Below are 21329 nucleotides of genomic sequence, written 5' to 3'. Positions count from 1 at the left end.
CAGAAATGAGGATGTGCCAATTTTAAGCCTTGCACACTTCTGCTTGCTCTCTTGGAACCCTTTCCAACTCTAATGTGACAAGCCAGTGCCAGCCTACTGAAGGATGAGACCACATGAAGCAGAGACAAGCTGTCCTAGCTGCCTCCAGCTTAAACAAGCTAGCCCCTGACCCATCTAGCCCCTAACTACAAATGCATTGTTCAGCCCTGTCTGGATTGTAAGAACCATCTAGATGAAGCCAACCTAAATTACTGACCCCAGAACTGTGAGGTAAACAATGTGGTTATTTTAAGTCAGTAAGTTTTGGCCTAGTTTGTTTTGCAATAGCTGTGTGATGTACTCAGTAACTTTTTAGATAGAAACCCATTCTAGTGATATAGTCAGAAATTCAAGCAGAATGTGTATATATTTAAAACTCATCTCAGTGTTGATTATAAGAGCAAAAACAATTTTTGTAAAAACCTAAATAACTTATAATAAGGGATTGGCAAAATAAATCTTGTATCCGTATAATGCAATTGTGTAGTGTAGCCAGTTAAATGCACAGGGATGGAGTAACCTATACTGCCACACATTGCATACACTGCAGAGGACTCTAAGTATAAAAAGAAATGGGAGAGGTCTCAATAGCCTTCAGTGATCTCCAGGATGCTGGGTTTTAAAAAAAAAAGGTTTAGAAAGTTTGCATAGCTGAGTTAGAGAGAGAGAAGAATGAATAGTTGGAACACAGAGGATTTTTAGGGCAGTAAAACTATTATGTATGATACTATAGTGGTAGATACATGTCATTTTACCTTTGTTCAGACCCACAGAATGCACAACACCAAGAGTGAACCCTAATGTAAACTGTAGATTTTGGATGATAATGATGTGTCAATGTTGATTCATCCACTGTAGCAAATGGTCCACTCTGGTGGGGGATGTTCATCCTAAGAGATGTGCATGTGTGGGGGTAGAGGGCATATGGGAACTCTCTCATAAACCTAAAACTGCTCTAAAAAATAAAGTCTATTTTTAAAAAAAGTTCGCATAACTTATCTGGAAAAGGGGAATATAGCAAATATATATTTGCTTATGTTTTAAAATGGAAGGGAAGAACAAAACTATTTTTAAATGGAAGGGGACAGAATAGGGTAAAAAAATACAGAAATAGAAGCTAGACTTTTCTAAATGCACCATGGTTTATAGATTTGAGTTAGGGACTATGTAAATATTTTATGCAATTTTGAAATTAAAATGTTTTAAATTCCTAAAGGTAAAAACCAAAATGAAATAGAAGAATTTGACACTGTATGGAATTGGTGGCATAACCACATAGGAGCTATTTCTTTTTTTTTTTTTTTGAGATGAGTCTCACTCTGTTGCCCAGGCTGAAGTGCAGTGGTGCCATCTCAACTCACTGCAACCTCTGCCTCCTGTGTTTAAGCGATTCTCCTGCCTTAGCCTCCAGAGTAGCTAGAACCACAGGCATGTGCCACCACACCTGGCTAATTTTTGTATTTTTTGTAGAAACGGGGTTTCATCATGTTGGCCAGGCTAGTCTAGAACTCCTGACCTCAAGTGATGCACCCACCTCAGCCTCCCAAAGTGCAGAGATTACAGGTATGAGCCACTGAGCCTGGCCAAGAGCTATTTCAAATGACTTTAAAATACAGTACATGTGCTAGGCTGTTCTTGCATTGCTATAAAGAAATAACTGAGACTGGATAATTTATTAAAAAAAAAAAGAGAAGTTTAATCGGCTCATGATTCTGCAAACTGTACAGTCATGGCACTGGCATCTGCTCGGCTTCTGGGGAGGCATCAGGGAACTTTTTTTTTTTTTTTTGAGACTGAGTCTGGCTCTGTCGCCCAGGCTGGAGCGCAGTGGCGCCATCTCGGCTCACTGCAAGCTCCACCTCCCGGGTTCCCACCATTCTCCTGCCTCAGCCTCCCAAGTAGCTGGGACTACAGGAGCCTGCCACCATGCCCAGTTAATTTTTTTTGTATTTTGTGGTAGAGACGGGGTTTCACCGTGTTAGCCAGGATGGTCTCGATCTCCTGACCTCGTGATCCACCCACCTCGGCCTCCCAAAGTGCTGGGATTACAGGCATGAGCCACCGTGCCCAGCGGCATCAGGGAACTTTTACTCATGGCAGAAGGCAAAGCAGGGGCAGGAACATCACGTGGGAAAGCAGAAGCAAGAGAGAGAGTGGGAGGTGCCACACACTTTTCAACAACAGATCTCACAAGAGCTCACTCACTATTGTGAGGACAGCACCAAGAAGAAGGTGCTACACCATTCATGAGAAACCCACCCCCACGATCCAGTCACCTCCCACCAGACCCCATCTCCAATAATGGGGATTGCAATTCAGTATGATATTTGGGCAGGGAGAAATATACAAACTTTATCAGCAAGTTACTAGACACCCAAGCAAGCTATAAACTATGACCAGAAAAAAAAAAGAGAAAGAGCTGCAAAACATCTCAAATTGTTTATTAGTCATCATATTGTTGATGGTAATGCTGGTGTAGGTATTTTGGGACTGGGTGTGTGTGTGTGTGTGTGTGTGTGTGTGTGTGTTATGGAATACAGCCTCAGAATAAGTTTGTTGGTATTGTTAAGATTTAGGACTTTTGGCCTAGAAAGAATGAGATACAGATGTAAAATCAATGAGGTTATGTTAAACACTGTAGTCTTGGATTGAATTGCAAGTATCAGTATGAACTTCTGCTGTACTTTTATCTTTAATTTTTAAAAAGTTTTTCTTAGTGCTATTGAAAAGACCTAAAAATTAGTGACTAATCCAACAGCATTGAACACCCTTAGTGCCCACATTGTTGCCTCTAAATACTGTTTTGTACTAAAAGCACTCCTTGAAGAAATGGCTGACTCTAGGTCTAAGGCAAGAAACGTCAAATAAGTCTGAATATCTTATTAGAAAAACAAGGAAGCTACCAGATTACAAGAGTCATGTCAATGGACCCAGAAGCCAATCTGAACAGGACCCCACTTGTTTTCCCATCGTTTTTAAAAGATGAACTAGATTCATGAACTAGATTCATGATTTCACAAAAATAATGATTTTTGAAAATTTATTATTCCTGTTGACAAATACTAGGAAACCAGCTCATTTAAAAATAATTGGTAAATAAAGATACAGAATCAAGCATTTATCTTGCCTTTTCCTTTTCTTCATTTTACCATTTTACCACGTAAGATAACATAGTCACAGGTTCTGAGGATGAAGGCATGGACATCTCGGAGGAGGGCATTTTTCAGCTCCTGCAGGTAGATCATTCCATAATCTACTCCGTGCTCATGTGTCACAGGGCACTGTGTGTTCCTGGGTGATATTTTCTAGATACAGTGGCTAAAACCTCTGAAACAAGGTCTTAACCAAATGGGAAAAGTGAATAGTGGGAAAAGTACACTTTGTAGAAGGGCAGAAGACAGAAGATTAGCCAGCAAGCATCCCAGAGAAGTGTGGAGTCCTGGGAGGTCCCATCCAGTGTACAGAGTCGGTGCTTCCTGGGAAGCAGTGAGAACAAGGCCGTGGATAGGCACAGAATTCACAAGAGAAGGCCAACTTCTGTCAGGCGCTCGGTAGCCCTGTCCAGGTCAACTGAGGCTGAGCGCTTTGTCAAACAAATAAACAAAAGCAGCCCTTCTGTAACTGCAAGTATCACAACATAAAGCGCTTTTGGAGTGAGGAGCGTAAAGCAGAAGCAAGGGTCTTCTCACTGATGGGAACATGACAGGAGACTCTTAGTGCTTGAGGCTTGGAAAGTGGGTGTCTGGGAGCCAGGAATTCCTCTGGAATAATCATACCATGGTGATGGCCCAGCTGAAAGACATGTAGCAATTACCCAAATATTAAAGTATTTCGCTGTTTGGGGAGCCCAAGCAATTGTTTGGCTCTATCCCACGTGAGTGGTAGCACTTGTGCCTCTACATCTTCTGGGGGTTCTTGGGTCAGGAGGGGGCCCTCTGGATCTTCTCTTCTTCCCCATCACTTCCATCTTGAAACACACACTCCCTGGATTAGTGCGGTGAATGCGTCGCCTTACTATTCCACTCGGACTGCACCCACCAGCAGCACACAGCTGCTTTCCATTGATTTCCTTCAAAACACCCCCTACACAGGCTCAAGTGAGGTTCTGAAAAGAATTACAGAGGCCCAGACTCTAAACATTTCTGATCAGACGGTGGACTTTCCTTTTGTCACGTTCCCAGTGACCCCCCTGCCGTGCCTTTGACACCTCCATCTTGACTGAGACCTTCTTATTCTTTGTTTTCTGCCTGCTTATCCTTGGTTTCTTTTCATCCCAAATTCAGTTCACTTTTTAATGCAGATGAATTCATCTCCACCTCCCCTAGATGGTTCTTGACTGCACAACTGAAGATTCATTACTGTGCCCTGCCAAGCCCTGGACAGGCCAGGCCAGGTGCTATCCTTTTAGCCGCAACAGAGAACCAGAAATAGGCTTGAAAATGTAACCTCTCTTTTCTCTCTCCCTCTAGTACTGCAAGAGAAAGGAAGCACTTGAAAGGTAGATTCTTTGTTTGAGTTTATGCTACATCCCTTAAAGCAGTTTGGGTTTCAGATAACGGTTCTCCTCCTCATATTACATAGCCAACAAGGTAGAGAAAGCCTCAATTTATGGACCAGAATACTCAGTTTCCAGTCCCAGTGTTGCCAAGTGACCTTGGATAAGTCACTTTACTTCCCTGAGACTCGGTTTCCCTGTTGGTAAAGGGCCACAGTTATGTCTCACAGAGCTGTAGTGAGGCGTGAGAAAACACACAGAAATCTTTCAGAATGGTAAAAGACTATATAAATAGGTGATTGTTAGTCATCATTAGCTAGAAAACTACTATTTATGCAATCGATGATCAATCAATGGGGTAAGCTGTTGGTTGGTTAATTGGTTTTCCCATACTGTGCCTCAGAGAGCTGAGTGACAAGGAAAACCCAAATAGGTTGACTCAATGGCCAGTTCCACTGGCCTGAGAGCCAGGCTGTCCTGCTGCCAGGGGCAGACAGGCCACACACCTAAATGCAGAGGATAATGGGGCAACTAGGGGTGATGCTGAGAGGAAACTGGCATTTTCCACAGTCTTAGGAAAAAAAAAGAGAGGGACTATGTCACCAGTGGATCCATGTGGGGGCTGACATCATGGGGGAAGTGGCAAGGCCTTCTGTATGTGAGGCCTCTCACTCCTTGTTAAAACTGAACACAGAGAAGTGAAATACAAGGTGACTTTCCCTTTTGGTTTGGGGTGACTTTCCATTGACTGCTAAAAGTTATGTTATTGTCTATAACTTAGCAACACCCATTTCCAAGATCTCCTGATTTCCTTATCATTATTATGTCAGTCTGTTTCTTTGGATATCTTTGCTGTAATCAATGAGTTTTAAACTAAAGCAAGTTCTCAGTGATGCAAGTCCCTGAGATGTATCTCCAAATAAAGGATTGCATGATCCACTAAGTTTAGGAAATAGACCGTTTTCATTAAAGAACCACAACACACATTTGCATGTTAGAGCTCCCAAGAAATACTGAAGAGACCTGTTTAACTTTATTTAACTATGATTCTTCCAAGCTGAATCCACTCCTACAACTCTCTTTATTTTTCTTAAAGAACATTTGTTAACAACCAATAGAAATAGTTTCCAAACAAGAATATTTGAGGAAAGTCGCTTTGCTGGACATTTCTATCTACCAGCAGGTTCATCTTCACCTTAATTCACACTGTCCTGTGCCCAGAAAGGCTGACTTGTATGGACTGCATCATGAGTTACTTGCCCTCTGGCTTCTGTGTCCAGCCAATAAAGAGTGGGTCAAGGAATTGATTTCCCTAGCTCCTTCCTTGCAAGGTGAATTTCTGTTTCTACCCCAAGACCACAGTGCCCTCTGTGTGCAGTTACTTTCTCTAGGATCCAGTAACCAATCCTTCTTTTTGCCCCTTCAGGCCAGGGTGATACCTGCGCCCTGGTGCTGCTAACCCCAGGTTCCTGCTCTGTCCATGTTTGGTTTCCCTTAACTCTGCCCATTCCCATAAAAGTATAATTTACATACTTTTTTTAATCACTTTTTTTTTAATGCATGCGCCTTTAGTCCCAACTACATGGGAGGTCAAGGCAAAAGGATTGCTTAAACCCAAGAAATCTGGGCTGTAGTGTGCTATGCTGATCAGGTGTCCACACTAATGTTCCAATGGTCGGCATCAATATAACAACCTCCTGGGAACAGGGGACCACCACACTGCCTAAAGATGGATGAACCAGCCCAGATTGGAAATGGAGCAAGTCGAAACTCCCGTGCTGATCAATGGTGGGACTGTCCCTGTGGAGAGCTACTATACTCCTCAGCAGCATCCCAGTCTCTAGAAAGAAAAAAATATATATATATTTTAAAATACTCTTCTTAATTACTCCGTTAGCATACACTCCCATTTTCCCACCAGGATCCTAACGCACTGCTTTAGTCAGTGTCCATGAGGGGATAGCAAAAAAGTCTAACATGGTAACATAAGGGAAATAGTTTTAAAATCTAGTTTATTACCACTTGCAGTTTGAATCCTGTAAGATATGCAAAACAGGGCATAGACTGTCTGTGTCATATTTAGATCCCTGCAATGGCTCAGCCTGATGTCACTGGGCCATTAGTCCCTGTCCTGACTCATCATGCATTATGATCTCACAGCCTTGAAAAGGGCTTTGACAAGGCCAGAGCCACAAGAGCCCAGCCATATCCTCAGCTGTTGACAAAGACTTCCAGTTCCTTTTAGGATATTCAGAATTCTAAGCTGGAACACTGGTCGGAAAAAACTTCGTTTTTAAAAAAGCAGTTCTGATGCCAAATGCCAATCTAATGAAAGGCATCTGCAGTGGGTTCTCCTTTACAAATGGGAAACACTCTCATGGGCTTTCTTGCCAGGATTTTTGAAGACTGTGAAAAAGCAATTTCAATAGACAGGCCCCATGTCCTTGGTCAGTTTTGAAACATGTACTCAATGGCTACTGATGCAAGTGCTAGGGCATGGGGACTGGTGAGAGGAGGAATAGAAATGAATGAAAATATGGTCCCTTCCCTTGAAGAATTGACAATATCATTAAAAGAAAATATATAATCTCAATATTCGACCCCAACCATATACAGCACAAAATAGTCATTAAAAATAGTTTGGATATCTAATACAAATTTAAATAAAAGTCTTTATACGTAGTTCAGTGTTGAGAACAGCTTTTGTATGTCTGTCCACCTGTGCTTGTGCCTGTGTGTCTATCTATGTGCATGCCAAAAAAATCTCCATTTTTTTTTTGTTTCGTTTTGTTTTGAGATATAGTCTCACTCACTCTGTCTCCCAGGCTGGAGTGCAATGGCGCAATCTCAGCCTACTGCAACTTCCGCCTCCCAGGTTCAAGCAATTCTTCTGCCTCATCCTCCCGAGTATGTGGGATTACAGGCGCCTGCCACCATGCATGGCTATTTTTGTATTTTTAGTAGAGATGGAGTTTTACCATGTTGACCAGGCTGGTCTCAAACCCCTGACCTCAAGTGATCCACCCGCCTCCACCTCCCAAAGTGCTGGGATTACAGGTGTGAGCCACTGTGCCCAGCCTCAAAGAAATGGAGTTTAGAAACAACATGGTAAAAGGAAAAGATTTTTGTCTATGTTTGCAGTTAATTAATAGCTACATGAGCAGAGGGTAAATTACTTAATCTTTCTAAAATTTCCTCACCTGAAAAGATAGGCATAAATGAAAGATACCAAGTAAGTAGAAAACAAGCACCATTCTCATGAAAATTCATAAAATAAGATAAACAAAGGAAAGTAGACCAAGCTGGCACTTAGGAAGAACTCATAAATGTCAATTCTCCTCCCTTCCTTCAGACAAAAAGGGGTTCTGAAATCTATTTCTAGTTTGTTTGTAAAGGCTTTGTAGAGAAGGTAACTTTTAAAGGATATGATGAATAAAAGGGAAAGGCCAACAGAAATCATGGCCCTTTCAGGTCCTGTGCCGGGGAGTGGGGATCAGAGAATTGGAAAAAAAGAAAAATCGGTGTCCATATAAAGGTCATGCAATTCATTCTGTTGCCTCTGGAGAGAATTAAACTTAAGGCAGTCTAGAAAATACTTTCTTTTCTAATGGAATTTCTAGAAAAATAGTTCAACAACTTACATAGATAATGTCTCCCAGGGCCACTCCAATTTTATATCCAAACTTTTACATTCAAGCACTTCTCTCTACTTTTTAATAGCCTCTCATCCGCAATTTCATCTCCACTGCCCGACCCCGATCCTATGCTCCCTGAGATAGCATAAATTTACCAAACTTCATCTCCTGGCACTCCTTATTTTTTTTAGGCTATCATTTGTACTCCCTTTTTCCAGTCTTCAGGAAAGTATTATGTAGGTACCAGCATGACATGGGAAGGAGACTGGAAATAAATTTAACTTAGGTCCTGAGGTGCCTTAATCCCAGGTAAACTTTAAAAATCACCTGGAGAAGAACTGACACTTTGTTTTGAAGAGTTGGAAAGCTTCTGAAGCCAATTCACACACCACCACCACCACCACCTTCTTCTTCTTCTTCTTCTTCTTCTTCTTCTTCTTCTTCTTCTTCTTCTCCTTCTCCTTCTCCTTCTCCTTCTCCTTCTCCTTCTCCTTCTTCTCCTTTTCTTGACGGAGTCTTGCTCTGTCACCCAGGCTGGAGTGCAGTGGTGTGATCTCGGCTCACTGCAACCTCCATCTCCCAGGTTCAAGCAATTCTCCTGCCTCAGCCTCCCAAGCAGCTGGGACTACAGGCGAGTGCCACCACACCCAGCTAATTTTTTTGTGTTTTTAGTAGAGATGGGGTTTCACCATATTGGCCAGGCTAGTCTCAAACTCCTGACCTCATGATCCACCCGCCTCAGCCTCCCAAAGTGCTGGGATTACAGGCATAAGCCATTGTGCCCTGCCCAATTCACACATCTTCTGTGAACATTTATGTGTGTGTGTGTGTGCGTATAGTTTCTTTGCAAACTCCTTGCTTCCTCAAGGACTGTACCCCTCTAGCTCTATAACAGCCCATGAATCTCACCTAGGTGGCCTCTGATAATTGCAAATGCTGTTAAATGCAGATCCTCAAAATATCATTTAAAAAGAGGTGACAATTCATTTCCAAATCCAAACACAGTTTATTTTGGAATAAAAGACAGTGCCACTCCGTAAACTGGCAGAAAACTAAAGAAGAGCTGGTGGAGAAGGACTTCCTTGTTTGTTTTCTGGGGTTGTGCCCTGTGGACTGTGGTAATTAGGGGACCTGGTGGGGCCCTATGGGCTGAAAATGATGGGAAAGGTAGTGCCCTAATTAGTGGATTTTATTGGGATGATACTAGAGGTGTGGTCATTACTGTCTGTTGAAGTTCATCAACTAGACCTCATAAATGGCAGGCTAGGGCTCTAAAGGGAAATGGGTATTTAGCAAATTGTCAGAAGCCTTTTAGTGGATGCCACTCAAAAACCAGGTACAGGCTGGGCACAGTGGCTCACGCCTATAATCCCAGCACTTTGGGAGGCCGAAGCGGGTGGATCATGAGGTCAGGAGTTTGAGACCAGCCTGGCCAATACGATGAAACCCCATCTCTACTAAAAATACAAAAATTACCCGGGCGTGGTGGCGCACACCTGTAGTCCCAGCTACTTGGGAGGCTGAGGCAGGAGAATTGCTTGAACCCGGGAGGCAGAGGTTGCAGTAAGCCAAGATTGCGCCACTGTGCTCCAGCCTGGGTGACAGAGCAAGACTCCATCTAAAACAAAAACAAAAACAAAAACAAAAAACAGTTACAAAATAGTAATCTTCAGGACAGAAATGTGCTTGGTGTTTTTCTCAGTGAAACTGTGTTTGGAAAGATGACTCCATTGAATGCATGGTCCTTTTTGGTCTGTCCAGTGAGCACTGAGCACCAGGGTACAAATGTGTGATCCTGAGCAATTAATTGCCAATTGAATGGTCTGCTCTGCGTGGCTGTAAAGTGTGACACTTGGTATAACTGGGAAGTGTGGGGTGCTCTGAAATCACAGGACAAGAACAACTGCAGGAATTATAAAGTCATGGGAAGCTTCCCTGAGAAGGTGACATCTCAGCCAAGAGCCAAGGTGGTGGCAATCTCCCTGTACCGAAAGATAAAGGTTGAAATCCCACCTCCAGCATGGTTCACCACATTAGCGCTTGTCAAACTTTCATGAGTATCCAAATCACCTGGGGATCTTGTTTAAATGTAGATTTTGATTCAGCAGGTCTTGGGGTCCTGATGATTCTACATTTCTAAAAAGCTTCTGGTCTAAGGATTACTCTTTGAGTAGCAAGATGATGACCTTCTGAAGTACTCAGCTGCTTCTATGCCTCAGTTTGCCAGTGTGTAAAATTGGCTCCCAAGGATTGGAGAAACATGAATATGAATTCACCTGTAGCATCTTTTGACCTAATCACACTACTGACCAAATAATTGCTGATTAATTAATATATTTTGTGAGGAGGGTGGGGAGGAGGGAGGATCCCTGGAAGACTTACCAAACTGCTTTTCCCTAAATCTTAGGTTTTTCTTTACCAATTAAAGATTTTTTTTTAATTCCTTTTCCTACTTTGGTTTTTGTACTATTATTAGTCAGATAACAGCTCCTAAAGCTGAGTATATTATACAAAAGAACTGCATTATTTAAAATAATAGGCCGGGCACGGTGGCCCATGCCTGTAATCCCAGCACTTTGGGAGGCTGAGACGGGCGGATCACGAGGTCAGGAGATCGAAACCATCCTGGCTAACACAATGAAACCCCTTCTCCACTAAAAGTACAAAAAAATTAGCTGGGCGTAGTGGCGGGTGCCTGTAGTCCCAGCTACTCGGGAGGCCGAGGCAGGAGAATGGTGTGAACCCGGGAGGCGGAGCTTGCAGTGAGCTGAGATCGTGCCACTGCACTCCAGCCTGGGCGACTGAGCGAGACTCTGTCTCAAAACAAAAATAAAATAAAATAAAATAAAATAATAAAGTTCTTCAGCTAAAATTCAAAAGCTGTTGGTATCTTGTAGTTTTGGTATTTAACTGATTCCCTAATACATGCAATAATCTATGAACAAAGTCAGGGCCTGTGTATGCTGATTTTATAACTAAGAAAATGTACTGCCCTAATTACTGGATTTTAGTGGGAAGAGTACCTTCTGGTTAAACAGCATAACATTAATCTCAAAATTGCAATATTTATATTTGCAATCAAACAAATGTTAAAACCAGAGGCTTCGTGAATAACCATTAAATTCACCGATTGTATCATACCTTGACATCTTGGTTTTCCACAGCACCTCATCAAGAGACTAAGAGCGAGGGTATGGGGGAGTTTTTGAGAAAGCACCCACGATTCAGGGAAACAAAAATACGAGCTGGGTTCATCTCACATATGTTAACAAAACATAAGCTAAATTCAGGCCAAGTAGACTTAGTTATTTTTAAAAGGAAATTATATATTCTGTTGATTGGCTCATCAGAACTATTCTCTTTGAGAAGACCTTGTTAATATCATTCTTTTCTTACCTTTAGTACATTTGGGATCTTTTTGAAAACTCCCTGTTCCTAACTTCCGCTGATTGCTTCTTTGTCTAATTCATACTCAGAATAATTTCTTAAGAAATTAATGGTATGAGAGTAAGGACATGTTTATGCTCTACAGTGAGAAGATATCATCCCTCCTTATTTACCGAGCTTCTACTATGTGCTAGGAGCCCTGAACGCCCTAAGCAAACAGTGATGAGTAAAACAAATGTGTGCTCTGCCTTCTTGGACTTTTTGGTCTAGTTGAGGAAGCAGAAACTGCATAAGCAAACAAACAAATACATACATCAACAGGGTTCAGTGCTCGAGAACAACACGATGGGGGAGAGGGGTTGGGTTCATTAGGATGGGCAGGATGGATCTGGCTCAGGAGGCAGCACTTAAACCCAAACTGAAGAATGAAAGGAAGCAACTGTGCAATGGCAGAGAACAGTATTTTCAGCTAAGGGAACAGCATGTGCAAAGGCCTGGAGTGTTAAAGAAACTGAAATGGATTAATATCTGCTTCTTAATGTCCAAAACTAGACCCTGGAGGGCTTAACGTTCCCTCTGCAGGAAAACAATAAAAATATAGAATGTTCTGTGGTATGGAGGTTAAGAGCATAGACTCTGAAGACCCACTTATTCCTGGCTCTGCCATGCACTACCTGTGTTGCCCTTGTGCAAATCCTTAAGCCTCTCCTTGCCTCAGTTCCCTCATCTGTAAAACAGAGAATAATAATCATCTCTACCTCACAGGGCTGTTGTGAAAATCAAGTGATGAACAAGTTAATACTTGTTTGGCACATAATAAGCACTTTGTGTCAGCTCTTATTATGGATGACTTATCAGGACCCAAGAGAAATGTGACAAGTGCTACAACAGTGGTGAGAAAAAGTGCTACAAAAGCACAGAGACAGGAAAAATAGAATTTCCACTGGGGGATATGGGTTTTAAAAGACATAGTTGAGGTAGTTTTTGAACTGGATTTTGAAGGATGGAGAGAATTTCAGTGTCTAGAGGTGGTAAAAGCAAAACCAACTGTCTCAGGGTCTTTTTTTCACTCCTCTTTTCCCTCATGTTCCACATCCAATTGATGATCAAGTCCTTTCTCTAATCACCCGTCTCTGCCTTTCTATTTCATTTATTTATTTATGTATTGAGGCAGACTCTCACTCTGTCACCCAGGCTGGAGTGCAATGGCACGATCTCAGCTAGCTGCAACCTCCACCTCCTGGGTTCAAGTGATTCTCCTGTCTCAGCCTCCTGAGTAGCTGGGATTACAGGCGCATGCCACCACGTCCAGCTAATTTTTTGTATTTTTTGTAGAAACAGGGTTTCACCACGTTGGCCAGGCTGGTCTCGAACTCCTGACCTCAGGTGATCTGCCCACCTCTGCCTCCCAAAGTGCTGGGATTACAGGTGTGAGCCACTGCCCCTAGCCCCACCTCTGCCTTTGTTCAAGCTGCTAATATGGTTTGTCTAGACCCTTGCAATCACAATGTCTCCGTCACTGGTCTCCTTTCATACACTTCTGTTGTGCACTTAGTACAACAGCACATGGACATGGTCTACTTATGTGCTTGTTTCCCTCAGGAGGCTGTGCCTGTTTCCTAGCTTTTAATAAATTCTTTTGAACCCAACTGCTATCTGCTATGGTTCCCCCTCTGTATCCATCTGAGTCCAATTAGGAAAACAGAAGCCACTCTAGGTGTTTCCAGAAAGGGAATTTAACACAGGGAAATGCCTTGCAGGAGATGGAAGAGCTAAGAGGCCAACAGGGGACCTTAGGCAATCCAAAGATTAGCATCTGCAGGAAGTGCTGCCACCCCTAGGGCTGGGAGGAGCGGGGTTGCCAGAGCCCAGAGGCTGGGGCTGTCTGACCAGGACTAGAAGCACAGCCAGAGCCACCTGGCAGGAAATGGGATGGTGGAGGGAGAGGTTCTTGGGCAGAGGAAATGAAGAAATGCAGCAGGAGATGCTGCCAAGGGCAGAGGGGATGAGAATACCCTGGCTTCTCCCCAGCTCCCTCCCCTCTAGGCTTCTGCCAGTGCATTACAATGGCCCATCCATCTGGAAGCCAGTTGGTAAGGGAACCTGGGAAAAGTGGTTCCTGTGACACAGGACAGAGCCAGGAGAGGTAGGGGACAGGGTCGGAAGCAAACAGGTAAACTATGGGTGTCAGAGGCATGTGAACCAGAGCAACTCCACCTTGAATAGGGACTGGGTAAAATGAGGCTGAGACCTACTGGGCTGCATTCCCAGACAGCTCCGCATTCTAAGTCACAGAATGAGGTGGGAGGTTGGCACAAGATACAGGTCATAATGACCTTGCTGATAAAACAGTTTACAGTACAGAAGCCAGCCAAAGCCCACCAAAACCAAGATGGCCATGAGAGTGACCTCTGGTCATCCTCACTGCTATAGTCCCACCAGCGCCATGACAGTTTACAAATGCCATGGCAACATCAGGAAGTTACCCTATATGGTCTAAAAAAGGGGAGGCATGAATAATCCACCCCTTGTTTAGCATATCATCAAGAAATAACCATAAAAATGGGCAACCAGTAGCCCTTGGGGCTGCTCTGTCTGTAGAGTAGCCATTCTTTTATTCCTTTAATTTCTTAATAAACTTGCTTTCACTTTACTCTATGGGCTCACCCTGAATTCTTTCTTGCACAAGATCCAAGAAGCCTCTCTTGGGGTCTGAATCAGGACCCCTTTCTGGTAACATGGGCCGCCCTCTGATTCTTCCCCATGCTGTCACCAGCATTGTTTCTAAAATGTGGATCTGACCTTGTTGCTCCCCCAATTTCCCTAAATGTGATCAGAATAGCTTTTGTTAACTCAGGGACAAAGACCAAACTCTGCAGAAATTTTAAAAATGGCAATCGAAGTACCGTATCTTAGAGGCTGGTCAGAAAGGACCTCTCTGAGAACACCACCCCACAGCACCCAGGTACAACCTGATGCCCAGCGAGGGAAGGAATGACCTTGCTCACCTCTACGTGGGAGTGGAATTGAGGATGCTCGAGCACCTGAAGCTAGTCCTGTCAAGAATGGTCCCCAGGGTCATCACAACAAGAACAAAACATAGTAAAGATACATGTGCATGTTCAGATCACCACTGATGCTCTTGAAATGCGATTGGAAGCATCGCCAAATTTTATCCTCATAACAACAGGTAGGAGAGACAACTCTGTACTTCACTAGTTGTAATGAGTGAGCACATGAGGCCATGGAAAGGAGAAATGATATGATCGAGGGCTCAGAACCAGCCAGCGAGGAGGTCATCTCTAGAATCTGGGGCCTTTCCTCCTGGTCAAAGGCAATTTGCATTAGATCCTTGAGCCCAAACCCAGGGTCCTAAATCTCTAAAAAGTCCTAGAAATGAGGAATGGGTCTTGACAATGGGTTTTTGATGCACAAAATGTTGATCAGAAATTGCACATTAAGTTGGTACGCTAAATTAAATATGAGGTTGATTTTTTTTCATTGAATTTCAGTCCTCTTAGCTTGGTAACTGAACTGAAATTATTTGTGAAAATAATTAATTAATTAATTAAGTCTATTTCATGGGGAAAAAAATAAGCTCCCACACACAGGAAATGAGGAAGGCAGAGGGGCAGAAGGAGAAGGCTGGGATCTATTACATGATTCTGGATCCCTGCCTCTACATGTAGCCCTTCATAAAGTCCTCTATGCTTTGTTTCTTGGCTAGAATTTTTCTATTAAGAAGGGTCCAGATGAATTTAGAAGGAAGGTTGTAAATTATGGATAAAATAAAGAGAGCTTAAAAATGAACTTAGATAAATTGGTGCAAACTCTCAGTAGGGCAATTTGACAATATCTATGTAAATATCCCTAAAAATGTACCTTTCCTTTAAGCCAGCAATGTCATTCTTAGAAATTTATCCTAAAGAAAAAAATCATGGTTATTCATGGATATATATATAATAATGCTTATTGAAACATTAATTATGAAAGTGACAAATTATATATAAACTAAATGTCCAATAATCTGTGGTACATTTGCACGACAGAATTCCACGAGACCATGGAAAATATTGGTGTAGGAGAACATTTATATAAGATGATAGGAAGTCAAAGCAAGCTTTATATTTAAAAAATGTATTGCATCAAGCTGGGTGTGGTGATGCATGCCTATAGTCCCAGCTAATTCTGGGCTGTAGCACGCTATACCAGTCAGTGTCTGCGTTAAGTTTGACTTCAGTATTGTGACCTCCTGGGAGCCAGGGACCACCAGGTTGCCTAAGAAAGGCTAACTGTGGCCAGCTGCAGTGGCTCATGCCTGTAACCCCAACACTTTGGGAGGCTGAGGCAGGTGGATCACAAGGTCAGGAGTTCGAGACCAGCCTGGCCAATATGGTGAAACCCCATCTCTACTAAAAATACAAAAATTAGCCAGGCATGGTGGCAGGTGCCTGTAGTCCCAGGTACTCGGGGGGCTGAGGCAGGAGAATCTCTTGAACCCGGGAGGTGGAGGTTGCAGTGAGCCAAGATCGTGCCACTGCACTCCAGCCTGGGCAACAGTGCAAGTACTCCAGCCTGGGCAACAGTGAAAGTTTCTGTCTCAAAAAAAAAAAAAGAAAAAGAAAGAAAGGTGAACTGTCCCACGTCAGAAACAGAGTAGGTCAAAACTCCTGTGCTGATTAGTAATGGGATTGCACCTGTGAATAGCCACTGCAATCCAACCTGGGCAACATAACAAGATGCTGTTTCAAATATACATATATATATACTGCATCAAGTTGTTAACATTGGCCATCTGTGGGTACTGTAATTATGGGATGATTAAGGTTTTCTCTTTTTATTTATTTCCTTTTTATCTTTAGAGATGAGGGTCTCATTATGTTGCTCAGGCTGTCCTCAAACTCCTGGGCTCAAGCAATCCATCCGTCTCAGCCTCCCAAGTAGCTGGGATAATAGGTCACCACACCTGGCTCTGTTATATATTTTCTAAACTCTCTAAACTGAACATAATTTGTTTATCTTGCTATTTCAAATTGTAAATGCATCTAGTAATGTTCTGGTAATGTTAAATGATTATTTTAAAATCAGGTTTATTAAGGTATATTCTGAATATACAGAAAAATACACTTTTTAGTATATAACCCTATACATTTGACAAACATGTGAAACATAATTAATGTATAGATATCCCATCACCCCAAAAATCTCCTTGAACCCCTCTGTAATCAACATCCTCTCCACTGTCAATCAAACCCCTGGCAATCACTGATCTCTTTTCTTTCCCTCTAATTTTGTCTTTTCCAGAATGTCATATAAATTACATCATATAGGGTGCAAACTTGAATCTGGTTTCTTAAACTTATAAATATTTTAAAAGTAACTCATACTTTTGTAGGAATCAGTAGTTCATGGCATGGATAGACTACAATTTGTATATCCCTTTAAGAGCTGATGGACATTTGGGTTGTTTTCAGTTTTTTTTAAATTATAATTACAAATAAAGCTGCTATAAATATTCTCAGAATTTGTTGTAGACATATGTTTTCATTTCATATATGTTTCATAAATACTTAGAAGTGAGATTGCTGGGTCATATTCTAAGAGCATGTCTGACTGTAAGAAATAGCCAGACCGTTTTCCAAAGTGGCTGCACCATTTTGCAGACATTGCTCTGAAGTCTCATCAGTGGTTGCTGTTGCCAGATTTTTCACTTATTTGCTGTTTTTACAAATCTTTTTAAAGCCATTATGATAGGAACGTAGTGGTATCTTGTGATTTTAATGAAACTGGCCCAATTGTCTCATATAACTGATATTTATGAGTTTTTTTGTTTTTGTTTTGTTTTTTATAGAGACAGGGTCTTGCTATGTTGGCCAGATTAGTCTTGAACTCCTGGCCTCAAGCAATCCTCCTACCCTGGCCTCCCAAAGTGCTGGGATTACAGGTATGAGCCATTGTACCTGGCCCAAGTTTTTTGAATGAACATAGAAGTTGACCCTCCAAACCTTAAAACTTACATTTGTCTCATCTGAGTCTCTTTCTCAGGAAACTGACCCTCAAACAAGGGACTGAAACTCACCAGATTGCCATATCCAGACAATTAGAGGCCATACCACATTCATTGAGATGGCTTCCCTACCCCCTCCCTAATTCCCTCCCACACATAGCTAATTTGAACTATTAAACTATTTAGACACCCCAATTTTAGTCAGTTGGGGAGACAGATTTGAAACTGATCTCCCATTCTCCTTGGCTGCCGCACCCGATTAAAGCCTTCTTCCCTGGCAATACTCATTGTCTCAGTGATTGGCTTTCTGTACAGCAAGCGTTTGCATTTTCTTTAAAGATGCATTTCATTTGCATCTTTTCATGTGGTTATTTGTATCTACATCTCTTCTTTGGTGAAAAGTCTGTTCACATCTTTCACCCATTTTTAGAGGGATTGTTTGTTTTTATTAGTGAATTACAAAAGAGTTCTTTATTTGTTCTAGATAAAAATCTCTTATCAATATGTAATTTGTAAATATTTTCTCCCAATCTGTGACTCATTTCTTAACAGTGTTTTTCCAAGAACAAAAGTTCTTAATTTTGCAGAAACCCAACTTGTTAGTGTCTTATGAGTTGTGCTTTTGTAATTAAGTATCTAAGAAATCTTTGCTTTCCCAAGGTCACAAAGATTTCTTTTTATGTTTTCTTCTGAGTTTATAGCTTCAGGTTTTACATTTATGTTTTTAATCAGATATGCGTTTGCAAATATTTCCTTCTAGCCTGCACCCTGTTTTTCCATATTTATTATATCTTTTGAAGTTTTAATTTTCATGAAGTTAAATTAATCAATTTTTATGGTTTGTGTGAACTTTCTTTTTTTTTTGTTCTAATACAAGTATGTATTTTAATTTAATTTAATTTTTTTTATTATTATTATACTTTAGGTTTTATGGTACATGTGCGCAATGTGCAGGTTAGTTACATATGTATACATGTGCCATGCTGGTGCACTGCACCCACTAACTCGTCAGCTAGCATTAGGTATATCTCCCAATGCTATCCCTCCCCCCTCCCCCCACCCCACAACAGTCCCCGAAGTGTGATGTTCCCCTTCCTGTGTCCATGTGTTCTCATTGTTCAATTCCCACCTATGAGTGAGAATATGTGGTGTTTGGTTTTTTGTTCTTGCGATAGTTTACTGAGAATGATGATTTCCAATTTCATCCATGTCCCTACAAAGGACATGAACTCATCATTCTTTATGAGTGCATAGTATTCCATGGTGTATATGTGCCACATTTTCTTAATCCAGTCTATCATTGTTGGACATTTGGGTTGGTTCCAAGTCTTTGCTATTGTGAATAATGTCGCAATAAACATACGTGTGCATGTGTCTTTATAGCAGCATGATTTATAGTCCTTTGGGTATATGCCCAATAATGGGATGGCTGGGTCGAATGGAATTTCTAGTTCTAGATCCCTGAGGAATCGCCACACTGACTTCCACAAGGGTTGAACTAGTTTACAGTCCCACCAACAGTGTAAAAGTGTTCCTATTTCTCCACATCCTCTCCAGCACCTGTTGTTTCCTGACTTTTTAATGATTGCCATTCTAACTGGTGTGAGATGGTATCTCATTGTGGTTTTGATTTGCATTTCTCTGATGGCCAGTGATGGTGAGCATTTTTTCATGTGTTTTTTGGCTGCATAAATGTCTTCTTTTGAGAAGTGTCTGTTCATGTCCTTCGCCCACTCTTTGATGGGGTTGTTTGTTTTTTTCTTATAAATTTGTTGGAGTTCATTGTAGATTCTGGATATTAGCCCTTTGTCAGATGAGTAGGTTGTGAAAATCTTCTCCCATTTTGTAGGTTGCCTGTTCACTCTGATAGTAGTTTCTTTTGCTGTGCAGAAGCTCTTGAGTTTAATTAGATCCCATTTGTCAATTTTGGCTTTTGTTGCCATTGCTTTTGGTGTTTTAGACATGAAGTCCTTGCCCATGCCTATGTCCTGAATGGTAATGCCTAGGTTTTCTTCTAGGGTTTTTATGGTTTTAGGTCTAACGTTTAAGTCTTTAATCCATCTTGAATTGATTTTTGTATAAGGTGTAAGGAAGGGATCCAGTTTCAGCTTTCTCCGTATGGCTAACCAGTTTTCCCAGCACCATTTATTAAATAGGGAATCCTTTCCCCATCTTGTTTTTCTCAGGTTTGTCAAAGATCAGATAGTTGTAGATATGTGGCATTATTTCTGACGGCTCTGTTCTGTTCCATTGATCTATATCTCTGTTTTGGTACCAGTACCATGCTGTTTTGGTTACTGTAGCCTTGTAGTATAGTTTGAAGTCAGGTAGTGTGATGCCTCCAGCTTTGTTCTTTTGGCTTAGGATTGACTTGGCGATGCGGGCTCTTTTTTGGTTCCATATGAACTTTAAAGTAGTTTTTTCCAATTCTGTGAAGAAGGTCATTGGTAGCTTGATGGGGATGGCATTGAATCTGTAAATTACCTTGGGAAGGATGGCCATTTTCATGATATTGATTCTTCCTACCCATGAGCATGGAATGTTCTTCCATTTGTTTGTATCCTCTTTTATTTCCTTGAGCAGTGGTTTGTAGTTCTCCTTGAAGAGTTCCTTCACATCCCTTGTAAGTTGGATTCCTAGGTATTTTATTCTCTTTGAAGCAATTGTGAATGGGAGTTCACTCATGATTTGGCTCTCTGTTTGTCTGTTATTGATGTATAAGAATGCTTGTGATTTTTGCACATTGATTTTGTATCCTGAGACTTTGCTGAAGTTGCTTATCAGCTTAAGGAGATTTGGGGCTGAGACAATGGGGTTTTCTAGATATACAATCATGTCATCTGCAAACGGGGACAATTTGACTTCTTCTTTTCCTAATTGAATACCCTTGATTTCCTTCTCCTGCCTAATTGCCCTGGCCAGAACTTCCAACACTATGTTGAATAGAAGTGGTGAGAGAGGGCATCCCTGTCTTGTGCCAGTTTTCAAAAGGAATGCTTCCAGTTTCTGCCCATTCAGTATGATATTGGTTGTGGGTTTGTCATAGATAGCTCTTATTATTTTGAGATACGTCCCATCAATACCTAATTTATTGAGAGTTTTTAGCATGAAGGGTTGTTGAATTTTGTCAAAGGCCTTTTCTGCATCTATTGAGATAATCATGTGGTTTTTGTCTTTGGTTCTGTTTATATGCTGGATTACATTTATTGATTTGCGTATATTGAACCAGCCTTGCATCCCAGGGATGAAGCCCACTTGATCATGGTGGATAAGCTTTTTGATGTGCTGCTGGATTCGGTTTGCCAGTATTTTATTGAGGATTTTTGCATCAATGTTCATCAAGGATATTGGTCTAAAATTCTCTTTTTTTGTTGTGTCTCTGCCAGGCTTTGGTATCAGGATGATGCTGGCCTCATAATATGAGTTAGGGAGGATTCCCTCTTTTTCTATTGATTGGAACAGTTTCAGAAGGAATGGTACCAGTTCCTCCTTGTACCTCTGGTAGAATTCGGCTGTGAACCCATCTGGTCCTGGACTTTTTTTGGTTGGTAAGCTATTGATTATTGCCACAATTTCAGCTCCTGTTATTGGTCTATTCAGAGATTCAACTTCTTCCTGGTTTAGTCTTGGGAGGGTGTATGTGTTGAGGAATTTATCCATTTCTTCTAGATTTTCTAGTTTATTTGCGTAGAGGTGTTTGTAGTATTCTCTGATGGTAGTTTGTATTTCTGTGGGATCGGTGGTGATATCCCCTTTATCATTTTTT

This window comes from Pongo abelii, chromosome 3 (assembly GCF_028885655.2).
Source record: "Pongo abelii isolate AG06213 chromosome 3, NHGRI_mPonAbe1-v2.0_pri, whole genome shotgun sequence".
Lineage (NCBI taxonomy): Eukaryota > Metazoa > Chordata > Mammalia > Primates > Hominidae > Pongo > Pongo abelii.
Note: the sequence above shows the minus strand (reverse complement) of the source record.